Genomic DNA, 17,404 nt, shown 5'->3' on the forward strand with positions numbered 1-17,404 from the left:
TTGATCAAGCATGCCTTGATGCTTTTCATAAATTGCGTGACTTATTGTCATCTGCTCCTATTATGCAGCCTCCCAATTGGTCCTTACCATTTGAAATCATGTGTGATGCCTCTGACTATGCCATGGGAGCAGGTTTGGGCAAAGGGTAGGAAAACTTCCATGCATTGCATACTATGCAAACAAGACCCTCTCGGGAGCTCAATTGAATTACTCCACTACCGAGAAGGAATTACTTGCTGTAGTGTATGCCCTTGATAAATTTTGATCTTATCTCTTAAGGTCAAAAGTCATTGTCTATTCTGATCATACTACTTTGAGGCACCTTTTGACTAAGAAGGAAACAAAGCCTTATTTGGTAAGATGGATTTTGCTTCTTTAAAAATTTGATTTTGAAATCAAAGATAAGAAAGGCACCGAAAATGTGGTTGCCGATTACCTTTCAAGATTAGTGGTAGAATCTTCACCTAGCCCACCAATTCATGATTCATTTCTGGATGAACAACTCTTCAAAGTTTCTAATGGACAAATGCCTTGGTTGAATTTTCTTGCAATTGGCAAGCTTCCGACCAATTGATCAAAGCAAGCAAAGAAGCATTTCTTTGCTAACATCCAGAATTACTATTGGGAAGATCCTGTCTTGTTTCGATATTGTCCAGATCAAATTGTGAGAAGGTGCATTCTGGAGAGTGAAATTCCAAGTGTGCTTGTGTTTTGCCATATCCTTGCATGCAGTGGGCATTTTAGTGCAAAGAATGCCGCTTTGAAGGTGCTTCAAAGTGGGCTATTTTAGGCTACCATCCATAGAGATGCCTACAATTTTTGCAAGGAGTGTGGAAGATGCCAAAAAATGGGATCAATATCGAGAAGAGACATGATGACCTTGACAAATATTCTTATTGTTGAAATCTTTGACATTTGGGGCATTGATTTTATGGGTCCTTTTCCCATGTCTTATGGATTTCAATACATTTTGCTTGCCATTGATTATGTTTCTAAGAGGGTGGAGGCTTGTGCTTCCAAAACCAATGACCACTCCGTGGTTGTTCAATTCATTAAATCCAACATATTCACTCATTTTGGTATGCCAAGAGCCATGATTAGTGATGGAGGAAAGCATTTTTGCAATCAATTCTTAAGACAATTATTTCTTAAGTACTCCATTACTCATAAAGTCACCACTCCTTACCATCCTCAAAGAAGTGGGCAAGTAGAAGTTTTAAACCGGGAAATTAAACATATTCTTGAGAAAACGGTTAACATAACCCGGAAGGATTGGTCACGTAAGTTGAATGATGCTTTGTGGGCTTACCGAATGGCATATAAGACTCCTATCAGCATGTATCCTTATAGACTTGTTTATGGAAAGCCTTGCCATCTTCCGGTTGAGCTAGAACACAAAGCTATGTGGGCGATTAGAAAGCTCAGTCCTGACCTTAACAAAGCCGGAGAGATCGGTTTCTTCAATTGAGTGAGTTGGAAGAGTTGAGACACAATGCCTATGATAATGCTAAACTCTACAAAGAGAGAACCAAAGCTTTTCATGACAAACACATTATGAAGAAATCTTTTGAACCTGGTCAAAAAGCTTGGCTTTTCAACTTTAGATTAAAACTATTTCTCGGAAAGTAGCGAACCAAATGGGAAGGCCCTTATGAAATCATTTTTGTTATGCCTCATGGGGCGGTTGAAATTCAAAGTTTAAATAATGGCAATACATTCAAGGTGAATGGGCAAAGATTGAAACCCTAGATTGAGGGACAGGTTTTTCAAAGACATATGGAAGCTACCCTTTTGGTAGATCCAATCTATGAAGAGATATAGTGATGCACTCATTGTTCTCAAGAGAAAGTTCAATTTCCTGCATATTCTTGTATGTTTAATCGATCTCAAAAGAAGTTCGATCAATCGAACAGTCATCTTTGCATCCAATCACTTCTCTGTCCCATCGTGCATAAATTTCCTGCATATTTTAGCTCTCTGTGTATCGTTCGAACTTCATTCTCGATCGATCTGAAAATTCCTGGATCGATCCGATTTCTCTTGGATCGATCGAAGTTCTATACTTCGAAAAAAGTTTGAAGCTCTGAAATATCACCTCTCTATGCATCGATCGAACATGTCTGTAGGTTTTCACTAGTTGGATCGATCGATTTGATCAATCTACGTTCAATCGATCAAGATATTTTTACCAAAAAGAAAAAAAGAAAAAAACAGCATTTCGTCTTGCTAGAGACGTTAAACTTAGCACCCATTTTGTTTATTACTTGCATGTACATATTCTTCCATTACATTTACCTCCTTTATTTTTTTTGCATTTTGTCTATACATGCTTTAATAAATAAAAATAAAAAAATTTAAAAACTTTTTCCCATTATGCCATTATGTGTACTCATTCTACTTTATTATTTTCTATTAGGCTTAATCTCATATCTCTTTCATCTTGTGCTATATTGCTTTAATTGCATGCTTTGGTTATTCTTATCTCATTCGATATTTGGTATGAGTCTACTAGTGTGGTCATTTAAGTAGGTTATTGATTCCAAGTTTGGGGGAGACGTCTTTCGAATTGGATCACTACCGGGCTTCATGTCTATCCACCACAGTATACTCCTTCCATCTTTTCCATTGTTCTTATTGCACATTGAGGACAATGTGCGGTTTAAGTTTGGGGTTAAGGTGTCTTTGTTGCATTCTACTTAAAATTAAGCTTTAAATGCGTGATTGAGATTGGACATCTATGGCTAGCTGTGATTTTGATCTTTTGAGGACTATATTGCTTAAAATTTAAAAAGTGTTTGACTTGAGAGTCCAATACTCCTTGTATACCTTGTGGATACTATTTAGGAGTAAATTTTTCGAAAGATTGATATCTTGTTTGCATTTGTGGTCCACATTATCCTAATTTTGTGATTGTTTTAAGATTCACTCTAAGATTCTACACTAGCGCAGGCGCATACTAGCATTCATTTGTGGGGTACATGCTTTGTTGATTATTGAATTGGTTATATCCCAATTGAGCTAGTAGTGCATTGAAAGCTTTTATTTTGACAAAAGTGGATAACAATTCCTTCTCATTGAGTAGCCGGGATTCTAGCCTCATCAAGCATTGAATTTCTTGCGCCGAAAAGTAGAAGGCCCAAACTCTAGGTTAATAACTTGCTAAAAATAAAAAATAAAAATAAAAAAGAAAAGAAAAGAAAAGTTGCAAAAGCAATAAAAAAGTGAGGGCTTCTCCCAAAAGGTGAGAAGTGGGAAATGATTAGATGGAGGTTATTTTGATTTGAAGTGCAATTGATTTGAGCTTATAAGTCCTTAGGGGTGTTTTAACGCCTAATGCCCTAAAGTCGTCTGGTTTGGAAGTCATTGACCTAACGTTCGACCTCATGGATCGCTAGAAAGCTTAATAGATCAATATATTGCACTATGCTTCCGTCTTTGACCTTTAGGGATAAAAAATAATAATAATAAGCACACCTAGATCAATAAAGCCTTATTAAAAGGTCTACTCTTTGTCTTGATGATCGGTACTAGATTTGTGTGCTAGTTTGAGGGTAAAGATGTGATCATTTCTTTAGTTGGCTTAGATAGCAACATACTTGATGCCGGTCCACTCAAAAAGGATTCTAGAGTTGTTTTGATTTGCATGATCATTTTCTTGATGTGTGGAGGACCATACTTGTTTGTTTGATGTTGAAATTTTGGGAGATTGCTTTGAAAGTGTTGAAAAATTGCATACTTGAAGTAGTTTTCTCCCAATACTTGTTTGCAATATTGGTGCCTCTTTTGTGAGAATGAGCTTACTGTTTGTGGGTATCATTTCTGGAAACCCTCATGAGACTTCACTTGCCCACTAGAGGTAACCTAAGGGTTCAAAAGGCTTGTTACATATGCCAAATGCAATCGTATTCCTTACGAAAGTGGCGTTATCCTTTTATTGCATTCTAGATCATAGTTGTATAGATGTTCATTTCATTCCTTCACATTGTAGTTCATTGCTAGGGACTAGCAATATTTAAGTTTGGGGGTGTAATGAGCGCTGAAAAGTGTGCATTTAAATCTCTTAAGCTCGAGTATTCTAGGACCTTTATCAATTTTATTTTCTCGTTTTAGACAAATTTCATGTTATTGCCCTTTTCAAGTGATTATCCCCAAAATAAGTCAATTCAGCCAAATTAGAGCATAAAAAAAGCAATCTCAAGCTGAATGGAAGAATGGAGCAAAGTGGAAGCAAAGTGGTGGAAATCACCAATCTTCGATCGATCAGGAATATTTTCGATCGATCTCACATTGTCAGACCCCTTGTCCTTATCCTTAAAGAATTTTCATTTTTGATCGATCCAACTTTCTTCAGATCGATCAAACTTCATTGATCTTCTCCCCACCTACCACTTTTGTTTTTTTCCCAAAATATCCCAGAAATATCTCAGATTTGTCTTATTCCAAAAAGGCACCGCCAAGGATTGATTGATCTGGCTTTAATTCGATGGATCTAGCCATAATTCGATCGATCTCATCTAAATTCGATTAATCGAACCTCCTCAAGTCTGAAATAAAATAGAATCCAGCTCATTAAAAGATGGCTCATGGTGCAATCATTGAAGGGACCATAGTGCATGAGACCTGACCATTGGGTATGACACTTGAGCTTCCTATATAAGGATTTTGAGCCATTTTTACATATATCTCAACATAACTTAGATATCTCAATACATCTCATATCACATATCTTGGAGAGGAGGCTAGAGTTTAGAGAGACATACACTATTTTGGGAGTTCTTCCATTCTTCTAGGGTTTTCATCAAGGAGAAGAGCATTTCTACCATGGAGATGGCCCTTGAGGGTTGGATGACTACATCAATGAGTGGCTAAACATCTTCTTGGGGCTAGAGTTAGCCCTAAGCATGCCTTCTAGACCTTAATGCTTTGTATTTTGAGGGGATTTGTGTTGTAATCTTGTCTTGACACTTGATTTATATATGAATCTTATTTTTACAATAATTTGTGTTGATTAATACTTCCAATTAATCATTTCATTCTATCCATATGTTTATGTATGCTAGAGTAGATGTTCATGTGTTTATCTCTTGGTTTTGTGATATTGATGCATGTCTATGTGTATTGATACTATGAATCTAAACATTGTCAAGGCATAGTGCTTAAATGGAATACACTTGTGGTTTGTTTGATGGTTCATACTCATTTCTTGATGGATTGTGCCTCTACCTTAGTTTAATTAGTTTAATTTTCATGTCCTTAGCTTAAATGTGGTGTAGTTGTTTTACTTTCTTAGATGTGAGGACAATCCATGCTTGTTGCTTGATGTTCCATACTTATGAATGCAAGTAGTATTATTCTCTAACTTGTTAGTGTGTTAATTGTGAGCTTAAAGGAAGGAATAATGGCTTAGTTTGATATATTGTGCTATTCACTAGGTTATCTAGACATTATATGCTTAATTAGTCAATCCATGCTTGTTGATTCAATCAATTACACCTCTTTGTATTGAAACACATGTTTCCCCTCATTTATTACACATTGAGTGTCTATAATGGTGATGTTTAGTGGTGACCTCTAGATCCCAAGACCTCTTTCTCTTGTTTTCTACCCTTTTATTTACTTTAGTTGTTTAGTATTGAATTTATTTATATTGTAGTCTAATTAACCAATCAAAACACCTTTTGATCACTCGACCTACTAATCCGACCTTGTTTCCATATCAACATAGCCCCAAATCCCTTGGTACGATCCCTACTCACCCTAACTATATTAGGAGTTAGAGGTAGTAGTGGCACTTTATAAATTTAAACTTGGCCACACTTTCATTACAACTTTGGTGCACATGCGACGACACAGACCATGGGAGATCGGAGCAATTCCCACTCGACGATGATTTTTAGTATTGGTGACTGGAGTCGCCATAGGTCTTACTTGGTTAGTCTGTTAGCTGACAAGGACAGTAGTTCGGGCCGTGTTTTTCTGACAGTTGTTGTGGAGTTTCTGGATGTCTTTCCAGAGGAGTTGACGGAGCTTCTTCCTCTTTGGGAAGTTGTCTTTGCCATCGACGTCATTCCTGGTACTGTGCTGATCTCTATGGCACCTTACCATATGGCACCAATGGAGTTGGATGATTTGAAAGCCAAGGGCTTTATTCGTCCTAGTGCTTCACCATGGGGAGCACCGGTTCTTTTTGTGAAGAAGATGGATGGGTCTTTGAGACTTTGCATTACTTATCGCAAATTGAATCGTGCTATAATCAAGATTAGGTATCCTTTGCCTAGGATTGATGACCTGTTTGATTAGTTGAAAGGAGCTACTTACTTCTCAAAAATTGACTTAAGGTTGGGTTACTATCAGTTGAGGGTCAAGGATAAGGATGTATCTAAGACCGCTTTTCGTATACGGTATGGCCATTACGAGTTCCTAGTGATGCCATTTGGTTTAACCAATGCCCCAGTGCCTTTCATGGACTTGATGAACCATGTATTTAGTGACTATCTTGATAGATTTGTAATTGTGCTCGTTGACGACATCTTGGTGTACTCAACTTCGGTAGAGGAGCATGAGCATCATTTGAGGGCAGTTTTGCAGACTTTAGGGATATCCAGTTGTATGCTAAGTTTGAGAAATGCAAACTTTGGATTTCGAAGGTGAAGTTCCTTGGGCAAGTTGTCTCAGGGGGTGGTGTTTTAGTGGATCCATCGAAGGTTGAGTCTGTGATGGATTGGGGGCGTCCGAAGTCATTATTTAAGATTCGGAGTTTCCTTGGCATGGCTAGCTATTACCGGAGATTCGTCAGGGATTTTTTGCGTTTAGCAGCACCTATGACTCGACTTACTCGCAAGGGGGTTCAGTTCGTGAGGATAGAGGCTTGTGATTTGGCTTTTCGGTAGTTGAAGTTCAGGTTGACATCAACACCAGTTTTGATCATACCCAAGCGTGGTTTGGGTTATGTGATCTATTATGACGAATCTTGAGAAAGCTTGGGTTGCGTTCTGATGCAGACAGATCGGGTAGTTGCTTATGGGTCTAGACAGTTGAAGACTCATGAGTTGAACTATCTGATACATGATTTGGAGCTTACAGTAGTCGTCTTTGCCCTGAAAGTGTGGAGACATTACTTGTACGGGGAGAAGTTTGAGGTTTTCTCTGATCACAAGAGTCTCAAGTATCTCTTCTCTCAGAAGGATTTGAACTTGAGACAGCGCAAATGAGTCATGTTCATGGAGGACTACAACTTTTATTTATATTACCATCTGGGTAAGGCCAATGTGGTGGCTGACGCGTTGAGTAGGAAGTCACGGGGCACTCTGGCAAGCATTTCCATTCATAGATGGAAGATGCTAGAAGAGCTCGCAGATCTTGGTTTGTGGCTGTGTGAGGATGATTCACCGGCTATTTTGTTCAGTTTTATGGCTCAGCCAACTTTTGTGAGCAGGGTTATTAAGGCACAGCAGGCGGTATGGAGTTAGACTCTATTCGCACTCGGATTTCAGTTGGCGAGGATGCAGAGCGTTGGAACTTGCATTTAGACCTTGCATTCGGACGGTGGTTTTAGGTTCAGAGGGATGATGTTTGTTCCTTCATCTTATTGTGATGATGTTCTTCGGGATTTTTACCACTCTCGACTCGTAGTTTATCCTGGTGGCACGAAGATGTATCACAATTTACGGCGACAGTTTTGGTGATAAGGTATGAAATGGGACATTTCACAATTTGTGGCCAGATGCCTTACTTGTCAGCAAGTTAAGGCAGAGCATCAGAGACCGGCTGGGTTATTGCAACCACTACCAGTAGCAGAGTGGAAGTGGGAGCATGTCACTATGGATTTTGTGACGGGACTTCCACAGTCCTAGGCAGGGAATGATGTCATTTGGGTCATAGTTGACAGATTAACCAAGACGGCTCACTTTTTACCAATGGGGGTAACAGACAGTGCAGAGAGACTGAGTGGACTATATATAAGGCAGATTGTCAAGCTTCACAGGGTTCCGGTATCTATTGTTTCGGATAGGGATCCTAGGTTCACATCTCATTTTTGGCAGGGATTTCAGGAGGATCTTGACACAGGGCTTTACTTCAGTACATCATTCCATCCTCAGACTGATGGAGTGTCAGAGCGTACCATTCAGATATTGGAGGATACGAGCTTGTATCTTAGACTTCGGGAGTAGTTAGGAGGACTACTTGCCTTTGGTTGAGTTTGCCTACAACAATAGTTACCAGACCAGTATTGGCATGGCACCTTTTAAAGCGTTGTATGGCAGACCATGCAGATCTCCAATTTATTAAACCGAGGTCGGTGATACCGTTGCCTTAGGTCCCGGCATAGTCATTGAGAATATAGAGAAGATCAAGTTGATTCGGTAGCGGTTGGCTACCGCATAGAGTAGACAAAAGAGTTACGCAAACAGAAGGAGACGATCCTTGTCTTTTGAGGTAGGAGACCCTGTTTTTCTGAAGATTTCTCCCCGTAAGGGACTTCTGAGATTTCGACAAATGGTCAAGTTATCTCCTAGGTTCATTGGACCATTTGAGATTTTGGAGCGCGTCGGTGAGGTTACCTATCGTTTGGCATTGCCGCCATACTAGGATAGGGTTCACGACATCTTTCATGTTTCTATGTTAAGGAAGTACGAGCCAGATCCATCACATATCTTACAGTGGACAGATGTTGTCATTGGTGAGGACGTGACCTACGAGGAAGGTCCAATCCAGATTATTGATTGAAGCGAGCAGGACTTACGAACCAAGACCATTCTATTGGTCAACGTTTTATGGAGACATCATGGCGTCAAGGGGGCTACTTGGGAGCTCGAGCAAGAGGTTCACTCCTGGTATCCAGGTTTATTCTCACTCTCAGGTACGGCCTGATTTTGGGGATGAAATCTCCTTAAGGAGGGGAGGTTGTAATGACCCGATCATCTCCTTCCTTTTCTTTTTTTTTGGCACATTTTTTTTTATTTTTTATTTTTTATTTTATTTTCGTCTTTTTTCCGATTTTGTTTTTCCTTACATAACCTCACTTTTCGTGTTCGGTTTTGTTTCTACTTTTGCGTGCATCTATGTATTATGATTTCATTGGCACGTGTATTTTTACTTTCTTAGAAATGCATGCCATTAGTACATTTTCCTTAGGGGTGTGGATGCACACTTTCTTTAGAAACTTTCTTATTTTTGGGGTTACTTATGTAATTACTTAAAGTAATTATTTTTGTCTTGAGGACTATTTTGTAATTAATTTTGCAAGATATTTAGAGGAGGGACTTTGATGTAAATATTTTTGGGCCACTTTGGGGTTTTTGCATTAAAGTGGGCTGATGAGCACTGAAAAGTGCGTATTTAAATCCCTTAAACTTATAGTACCTTTATCTATCTTACTTTACCATTTTAAATTAATTTTGTATTATTTCCATTTTCAGGCACTTATCCCGAAAATAAGCTAACTCAGCCAAATAAGAGCTTAATTGAAGCAATTCTGAGATTAAACAAAGAAAAGAGCAAAGTAGAGAAAGAAAGAAGCAAAATGAAGCAAAGCAGCAAGTTCGATCGATCCAAGTTCAAGGTTCGATCGATCAAACAATGATCGATCTCAGCACTTCAAGATAGATCCAAGCCTTGACCCAAAGCACTTAAGTCCAAAAGTTTGATCGATCCAACATCATTCTTCGATCGATCGAATACCTTTGTCCTTATCCAAATGATTGATCCTATCCACAGCTGTACCACCCACTAACCACTTTTATCCTTTTCCCATAAATATTTCCTATAAATATCTCGGATTTGTCTCTTTCCAAAAAGCTCAGCCAGTTGGATCGATCCAGCCTTAGTTCGATCGATCTCACTTACTTTCGATCGATCAAACCTCCTCCAGTGCAAAAAAGTTAAAATTCCATCTCATTGAAAGTTGTCCTTTATCCAATCATTAGGGAATGTTGTGTGCACGACCCCAGCTCATTTTGGGTGTCATTTTGACCTACCTATATAAGGATAATGATTGATTTTTCAAAAAAGAGGAGAGAAAAACATTATATTTTTCATATCATCTCTTGGAGAGGAAGTTTAGAGGAGGAAGAGGCTAGAGACACCATTGGAGATCTTCATCAACAAGGAGCAAACCTCTTCCATGGAGTTAGCCCTTAAGGGTTGGAGCATCATCACCATGAGTGGCTAGACATCCTCTTGGGGCTAGAGTTAGCCCTAAGCATGCTTTCTATATCTTAATCTTGTGTACTATTGAGGGATTAGTGTTGTAATTGATGTTTTGACACTTTAATATATATAGATCTTGTTTATTCAATGATTTATGTGGTTTAATGGTTCCAATTGATCATTTCATTCTATTCATATGTTTATGTATGCTAAAATTGATGTTCATGTTCTTGTCTCTAGATTTTGTGTTATTGATGCATGTCTATGTGTATTGATGACCAAGATTTAAAGATTGTCAAAACATTGTGCTTAAAAGAATGCTTTTGTGATTCTCTTGATGGTTCATGTTGATCTCTTGATGGATTGTTCCTCTCCCCTAGTTTATATTCATGCTAGTAGTATAGATGTATTGTAGTTGTAGTGTAGTGTTAAATGGGAGGACAATCTATGCTTGTTATTGTGATAATCCAAGCTTTTGAATACAATTAGCATATGTCTCTAATCTTGTGTTGTATTTGGATTGTGAGCCTAATGAAAGGATTAATGACTTGGTTTGATTTATTGTGCCTTTCACATGTTGTTTAGACAATATATACTTCATTGCTTAGATATATTGTGCCTTTCACATGATGTTTAGACAATACATGCTTAACTAGTCATCCTTGCTTGTTAAATCAACCAAATACACACATATTGCAACACCCTAATTGCCCTCATTAATCACTTGTCAATAATATAGAAATACATTGCTTGGTGGTGATCTCTAAACCCCAAGACTCTTCTCTCTCTTTCTTAATCTTAATTGCACTCTTTTGCTATTACTTAGTTTAATCTAGTTGCTTTTTAATCAACCAACCAACCAATTGTTTGATCACTCGACCTACTAGCCCTAATTACGATTCCACAATCAACTCCGACATTGCTCAATCCCTATCATCCCTTGGGACGATCCCTACTCACTCTTGTTACGTTAGTAGTAGTGTTGGTAGTGGTTTTTATAAATTTAAACTTGACCCAAAAAGGCTTTCCTTGAACCGCATATTCACTACATCAATTTTGGCGTTCATGAGCGGCTACTATCCCGTCAAATTTTGGCACCGTTGCCGAGGAATTGTTGATTAGATTTGGCAACGTCGGATTTGTGGAATTGATTAGGATTAGTACTCTTTTGATCTTATTTTTATTTTATTTTTATTTTTCTTTTTGGTTACTTATTGTGTTGTTCTTACTTAACTAGATGCATTATTGGAGAGGAAGCAAGCAAAGGAGCCATTGAGCATTCAATTCAAGCAAGCAAAAAAAGGAAAAATGCTAAAAACTTAAAATTTTTATTTTAAGCCATTGAGCATTCAATTCAAGCAACCATACCTCTTGCTTTGAGAGATCACTATGTGCCTAATGAATACAATGCACCCATATGCATTCAATTACCACCATTTAGAGCATATCATTATGAAATTAAAGCACAAATTCCTAACTTTCATGGACTTCCTAGTGAAGAACCTTACAAACATTTGGATGAGTTCTTGAAGTATGTTCCACCATAAAATATACGGACATGCCGGAAGAGGTCTTAAGACTCAAACTTTTTCCATTCACCTTAAAGGACAAAGCAAAATATTGGTTTAACAATCTTAGTCCTTTTTTAATCACTTCTTGGGCGAAAATGCAACAAGAGTTTTTAAAGAAGTACTATCCGGTTTCTAAGACCAATGCCATGAGAACCTCAATTCGAGAATTTTCACATGGGGATGGAGAAACATTTCATGAGGCATGGGAAAGCTTCAATGAATTGCTTAGGAAGTGTCCACATCATGACATGTCCAAATGGCAATTAGTTCAATACTTCTTTGAGAGCTTATCGGACAACTATAAGGGTATGGTTGATGCTTCCATGGGTGGCTCTTCAATTGATAGGCATGAGGATGACGTGTGGCATCTTTATGAAAGCATGAGTGAAAATTCTTTGCATAGAACACTATCATCCAAGAATGGTAGAAATTCACAAGGTAGGAAGAGTGTAGGCTTACATCAAGTCGAACATTCAAATGAAATAGCCGCCGAAATGAAGTCTTTGTCTCAAAGGTTTGATCAATTTTTGATTAACCAAAATTCGGCGAACCAAGTATCTTCATTTCCTAACCATTCTCATCGTGCATCAAATGAAACATGTATGACTTGTTCTAGTGTTCTTCATTCTACTTCTCATTGTCCTCATGGACAAGTGCATAATGAACCTAATGAACAAGTCAATGCGACTTTTGTAAACCAAGGGAACAATCCTTATGGTACTCATTATAATCCAAGTTGGAGGAATCATCCGAATTTCTCTTGGAAAAACCAAGGAAAAAGCTTAAACCCTTCCCAAGGTGGTTTCCAAGGGAAATACATTCCACCTCCACTTCGAAACCAAGGATCCCAAGGTTATAGACCTTATCAATCATAAGGTAATCAATTTGTTAATTCTCATTTTCCCAACCAATCTTATTCCCAAGGAAACACTAGAAGTCCCGCCATTGAAGAAAAAGTTTTAAATGCTTTGGGACTCTTGAGACTAACACTCAATTACTTCATTCTCACTCTCAATCCATTGCTAAGCTAGAAACCCAAGTAGGGCAAATAGCAAGCATTCTTAATACAAGAGAGAAGGGAAAGATGCCCACTAATGCCCTACTTAAACAACAATGTGTTGTGGAAACCCATTCCTCATCGGAAGGGCATACCATTAAACATGTTAATGCGGTGACTACCTTGCGGAGTGGTAGAGTTGTGGACAATCAAGTTGAAATATCCAATGAAGAGAGTGAACCGGTGCAACCTCAAGTTGTCACCCGTCCCGTTTCACATCCCATTCCTCCTTCATTGCATACAAATGATCTTGCAAATGAGAAAGTTTTGAAAAATGTGTTTGAAAAAGAAGTTTTGAAAAATGATGTTAAAAAGGTTTTATTGAAAAATGATTTGAAAACTTCTTGTGTTAAAGAGAGTTCAAAAGAAAATTCTGAAAAAGTGTTTGAACCAAAGGTTCCATTTCCGGATGCCTTAAAAGGATCCATTTCAAAAGACAAGCAAAAGGCAAAAACCAATGAAATCATGGAAATGTTTAGGCAAGTGAAAGTTAACCTTCCACTATTGGATGCAATCAAGCAAATTCTGGCTTATGCCAAATTCTTGAAAGACTTGTGCACCCAAAAGCGGAAGAGCAAGAGCCAAGCACCAAGAAAAGTGGTTTTGACCGAGCAAGTAAGCTCAATTTTGCAACATAACACTCTTCTAAAGTTTAAGGATGGTTCACCCACTACATCATGCATCATTGGTGATCATATCATTAATCGGGCACTTCTTGACTTAGGAGCAAGTGTTAACCTTCTTTCATATTCGGTCTATGTTAAATTAGGCCTAGGTGAATTGAAACCGACATCGGTAGTTTTACAACTTGCCAACCAATCCATTAAGAAACCTAGGGGTGTCATTAAGGATGTTTTGATCAAGATTGATAAATTCTTCTTCCCGGTTGATTTCGTTGTCATTGACACAGAACCGGTTTCCAATCTTAAGAGCCAAATTCCCGTTATCCTTGGCCATCCTTTCTTGGCAACCGCCAATGCCAACATCAATTGTAGAATAGGGGTGATGAAGATTTCATTTGGCCACATGAAGGTAAAGTTGAATATCTTTAATCCCACAACCAATTCACTTGACAAGTATGAAGGAGAGGTCAATGTTGTAGAAAAATGTCATGATCTTCATTGCCAAGGAAATGAGCTTTTGTGTAAAACCAAAACTTCCAAAGGATCATCTTCAACCTTGCATTCTCAAAGTGTTGTTTCAAATTCTTGCTTTGAAAGGGCATAGAAGCCCAAAGGTTTTAATTGCATAGACAAAGGATCAAAAGCTTTTTTTGAGCTTGATCCAACAAGTTCTTCAAAGGACCATTTGTTGGGTGGAGTTCAAAGCATTTATTACCCCAACAAGGAGGGGATGCATCACAAGATCTTCGACTTGGGCTAAAAGAGCCCAACGTCTTGCTAGAGACGTTAAAGACTAGCAAAGGCATTCGTAGGGTGTCAAAACCCTATTCCTCCCCCATTTCTATCTTTCATTTTGTTTCTTGCAAAGTCTAGATACTTGTTTTAGGTTCACATGCATTGAAAGGAACTTTGGTGAGGATTGTATAAGCTTTTATGTTATAATTGAGCATTTGGCAAAGTTCGATCGATCTCACATTAGAGTTTGATCGATCGAACTGTGGATTGCACTCAACACTTAGAAAAATTTTCGACCTGCATCCAAAATCAGCGCTCGGTCCCATCGTTCGAACTCATTCTTCGATCGATCAGATATCTTCGATCGATCCAACTTCCAGGTTCGATCGAACTCAGGACTCAACACTTAGAAAAAATTTTGAGCCTGCATAAACCTGCATATTTCAGCTCTCTGTCCCATCGTTCGAATTCAATTCAAGATCGATTTGAAAATTTTCGATCGATCCAACATTAAGGTTGGATCAATCTCAAGTTCCAGCACTTAGCCAATTTTTGAACCAAAAACCTACATATTTTTGCTCTATGTCTAATCGATCGAACTCTTGTTTCGATCGATCACAAATCTTCATTTCATTATTTTAACTTTAGTTTAACTTTTCAACTTTTCAAAAATCCAAAAATATTTTCATTTTTATTTATTTTTTTAATTCTATTTTCACTCTCTTTTTGTTTTGTTTTAATTCTCAACAAGTTTTCAAAAATTCAAAAATATTTTAATTTATTTAGTTTTTAATTAATTAAATTTAAAAAAAAAATTCCAAAAATACTTTGAAAGGAATTCATCAAAGTTCGATCGATCACAACTCATCTTTGATCGGTCAAACTAATCAGGAAATGTTTTTAAAAACAGATCCAAGGGTCTTAGGATCGATCATTTGGATCGATCTCATTCACCAAACCCTAGCCTCTCATCCCTCTTCACTGTGAATCATCTCTCCAAGCTTCGGCAACTCCTCCAGCGAGATCCAAGCATCTCGAATCTCAGTTCATCTCAATCCTCTTCATCTCAGATCATCTTAGTTCATTCTCTATTCTCTCGCTCTCTTAAGGTAAGATCCGAGACATCCTTACCTAGATTTAAACTTTCATGCATCAATACTTGTTTCAAATGTCGTAATCATGTTGCTCTCATGTTGAATCTTCCATTCTCAAAGCTCTAGTATCCATGTCTGTATATATATATATATGTGTATATGTGTGCATAAATTTTGAATATTTTGTTAGATTTGGGTGTTTGGGCCACGTTTCGAGTGCATTTAGGCTTGATTTGTGTTGATTGGAGGGCCCACGAACTCACTCGTGTGGGCCCCATGCTTCAAAAGTCACAGATCTGTGACTGTTAGGTTTCATAGTCGCACTGTTCGATCGATTAAACAAATTTATGATCGATCGAATATTTACGATCGATCCAACTCAACTTTCGATCGAACCAACTTTTGTGATCGATCTCATTTCTTTTTCTGATCGATCAAATTTCACAGATCTTATATACACACTTCATTCCTCTTATCTTATGTTCATGCTACCTTATATATGCCCAATGCCTGTGATATTCCACATTGGATGCATTTCATACTCACATTGTTTAGCATATTTCATATTCTGCAACTTGCATAGAATCATGCGATATTTTGTTTTGTTTATCTTATTTGACATACATGTTTCTATATTGTGCCTTATATTCTATATATGCTAGCACACACAGAGGAGAGTCCGACAGCGGACTGGGGAGACTGCGCAGCCCTCTTATATAGAGGAGCCATTACACCCTACTCCACCCCAGTCGCCGGCTCGTCCAACATTCACTCCATCACCATCTCCACAGCATAGAGGCGCTGAGCAGCCAACTCAGCTGGCTCCACCTGTTCAGCCAACTCATCTACAGCGCGATAGGCTCGCGCTTAGATATGCACACATGACTATCGAGCACGAGTCAGTATTCAACACCGCATTATTCTCCATATCGGTGCTGACTCGATCTGCCTATCAGAACATCATTCAGCGGGGCCTCTCAGCTATTCTTACCCTAGTCACAGAGCCAATCTACCCGCGACTAGTACGGTTGTTCTACCAGAACCTCCAACCGTCGCCGCACACTACAGCCGAGCTCATCACCTCTATCGATGGCCATGAGATCACCATTATAGTGGAGACTCTGGCCTGTTCAACTCGCTGTCCACATCGGTGCCCGCCAGAGCTTCAGGAGACCTATCCCAGGCTCCACAGGCCTTCTTACGCCGATATGGCAGTTTTTCTCATAGGTCACCATGCCGGTGGCGAGGCCTTCGCCACCCAGACATTCTTGCCGAATGACCTGTGGTTTACAGATTCGGTGCTCTACCGAAACATATACATGGCAGGACACAAGATTTAAAGGCGGGGCGACTATCTAGTAGCCCTGTACGCCTTCTATACCAGCCACTGGTTATCTATTCCTACGTTTATCTGGAGCATGATGAGGAAGCTCTACGATGAGTACGTTAGCAAAGAGGCGCTCGGAAGGGCCAAGTCTCTTCCATTCAGCCACCTCATCACCCAGATTCTCATTGACCAGCGTTATCCCATCCACCCACAAGAGGACCCCGAGAGAGGTTCCCATCCACCCGCAGGAGGACCCCAAGAGAGGTTCCTGTCACTTCCTCAAGAAGGACTGGGACAAGAGCTACAGAGCTATTATCACTCGCCTGTAAATCCATGTCGTACTAGCGGCTGCAGAGCTGGAGTTAGAGGAAGAGGCGGTAGCACAGGCAGCCCCGGCACCAGCAGAGCCAGCAGCAGCAGCTCCCACAGCAGACGATGCACCAGTCGATCCAGTTGCTGAGCATTATGACATTGATATAGATATTGACTTTGAGCACTCAGCGGATGACGCAGCTCAGCATTCTCCAGCCGGGTCACCTATCCACGAGCAGGAGCAGACCCAGGAGCTGTCTTCTGACTCATCCATACCAGACTTGACCCCCGGCTTCGGAGTGCATCTGCAGACGCTCGAGGACGCTGTTGTTGCCATCAGAGATGACCTCACGGCCCACAGAGCGAAGTTCGCTACCTTCTGCACGGATGTCGCGACCATGTTCAGAGATCTATCCCGAGACATCCGCGGAGCCAGACCTGTCTGTCCTACCTCATCTTCCTGAGCTCCTAGTCTTTTCTATCTTATGATCCCTCTCTCCTTTTGATACTTTGTTATTGTCACTGTATTATTTTTA

At 39.2% G+C, this 17,404-nt stretch overlaps 1 pseudogene; it reads right to left on the reverse strand.

Moving 5' to 3' along the window:
• Positions 1–11,871: 11,871 nt before the first annotated feature.
• On the reverse strand, positions 11,872–11,970 carry LOC132275651 (small nucleolar RNA R71; annotated as a pseudogene).
• Positions 11,971–17,404: the final 5,434 nt, after the last annotated feature.

Source organism: Cornus florida, unplaced genomic scaffold (assembly GCF_030987335.1).
Source record: "Cornus florida cultivar Cherokee Brave unplaced genomic scaffold, ASM3098733v1 CherokeeBrave_3.0.0_Hap2_Chr09, whole genome shotgun sequence".
In the NCBI taxonomy this organism is placed as follows: Eukaryota; Viridiplantae; Streptophyta; class Magnoliopsida; order Cornales; family Cornaceae; genus Cornus; species Cornus florida.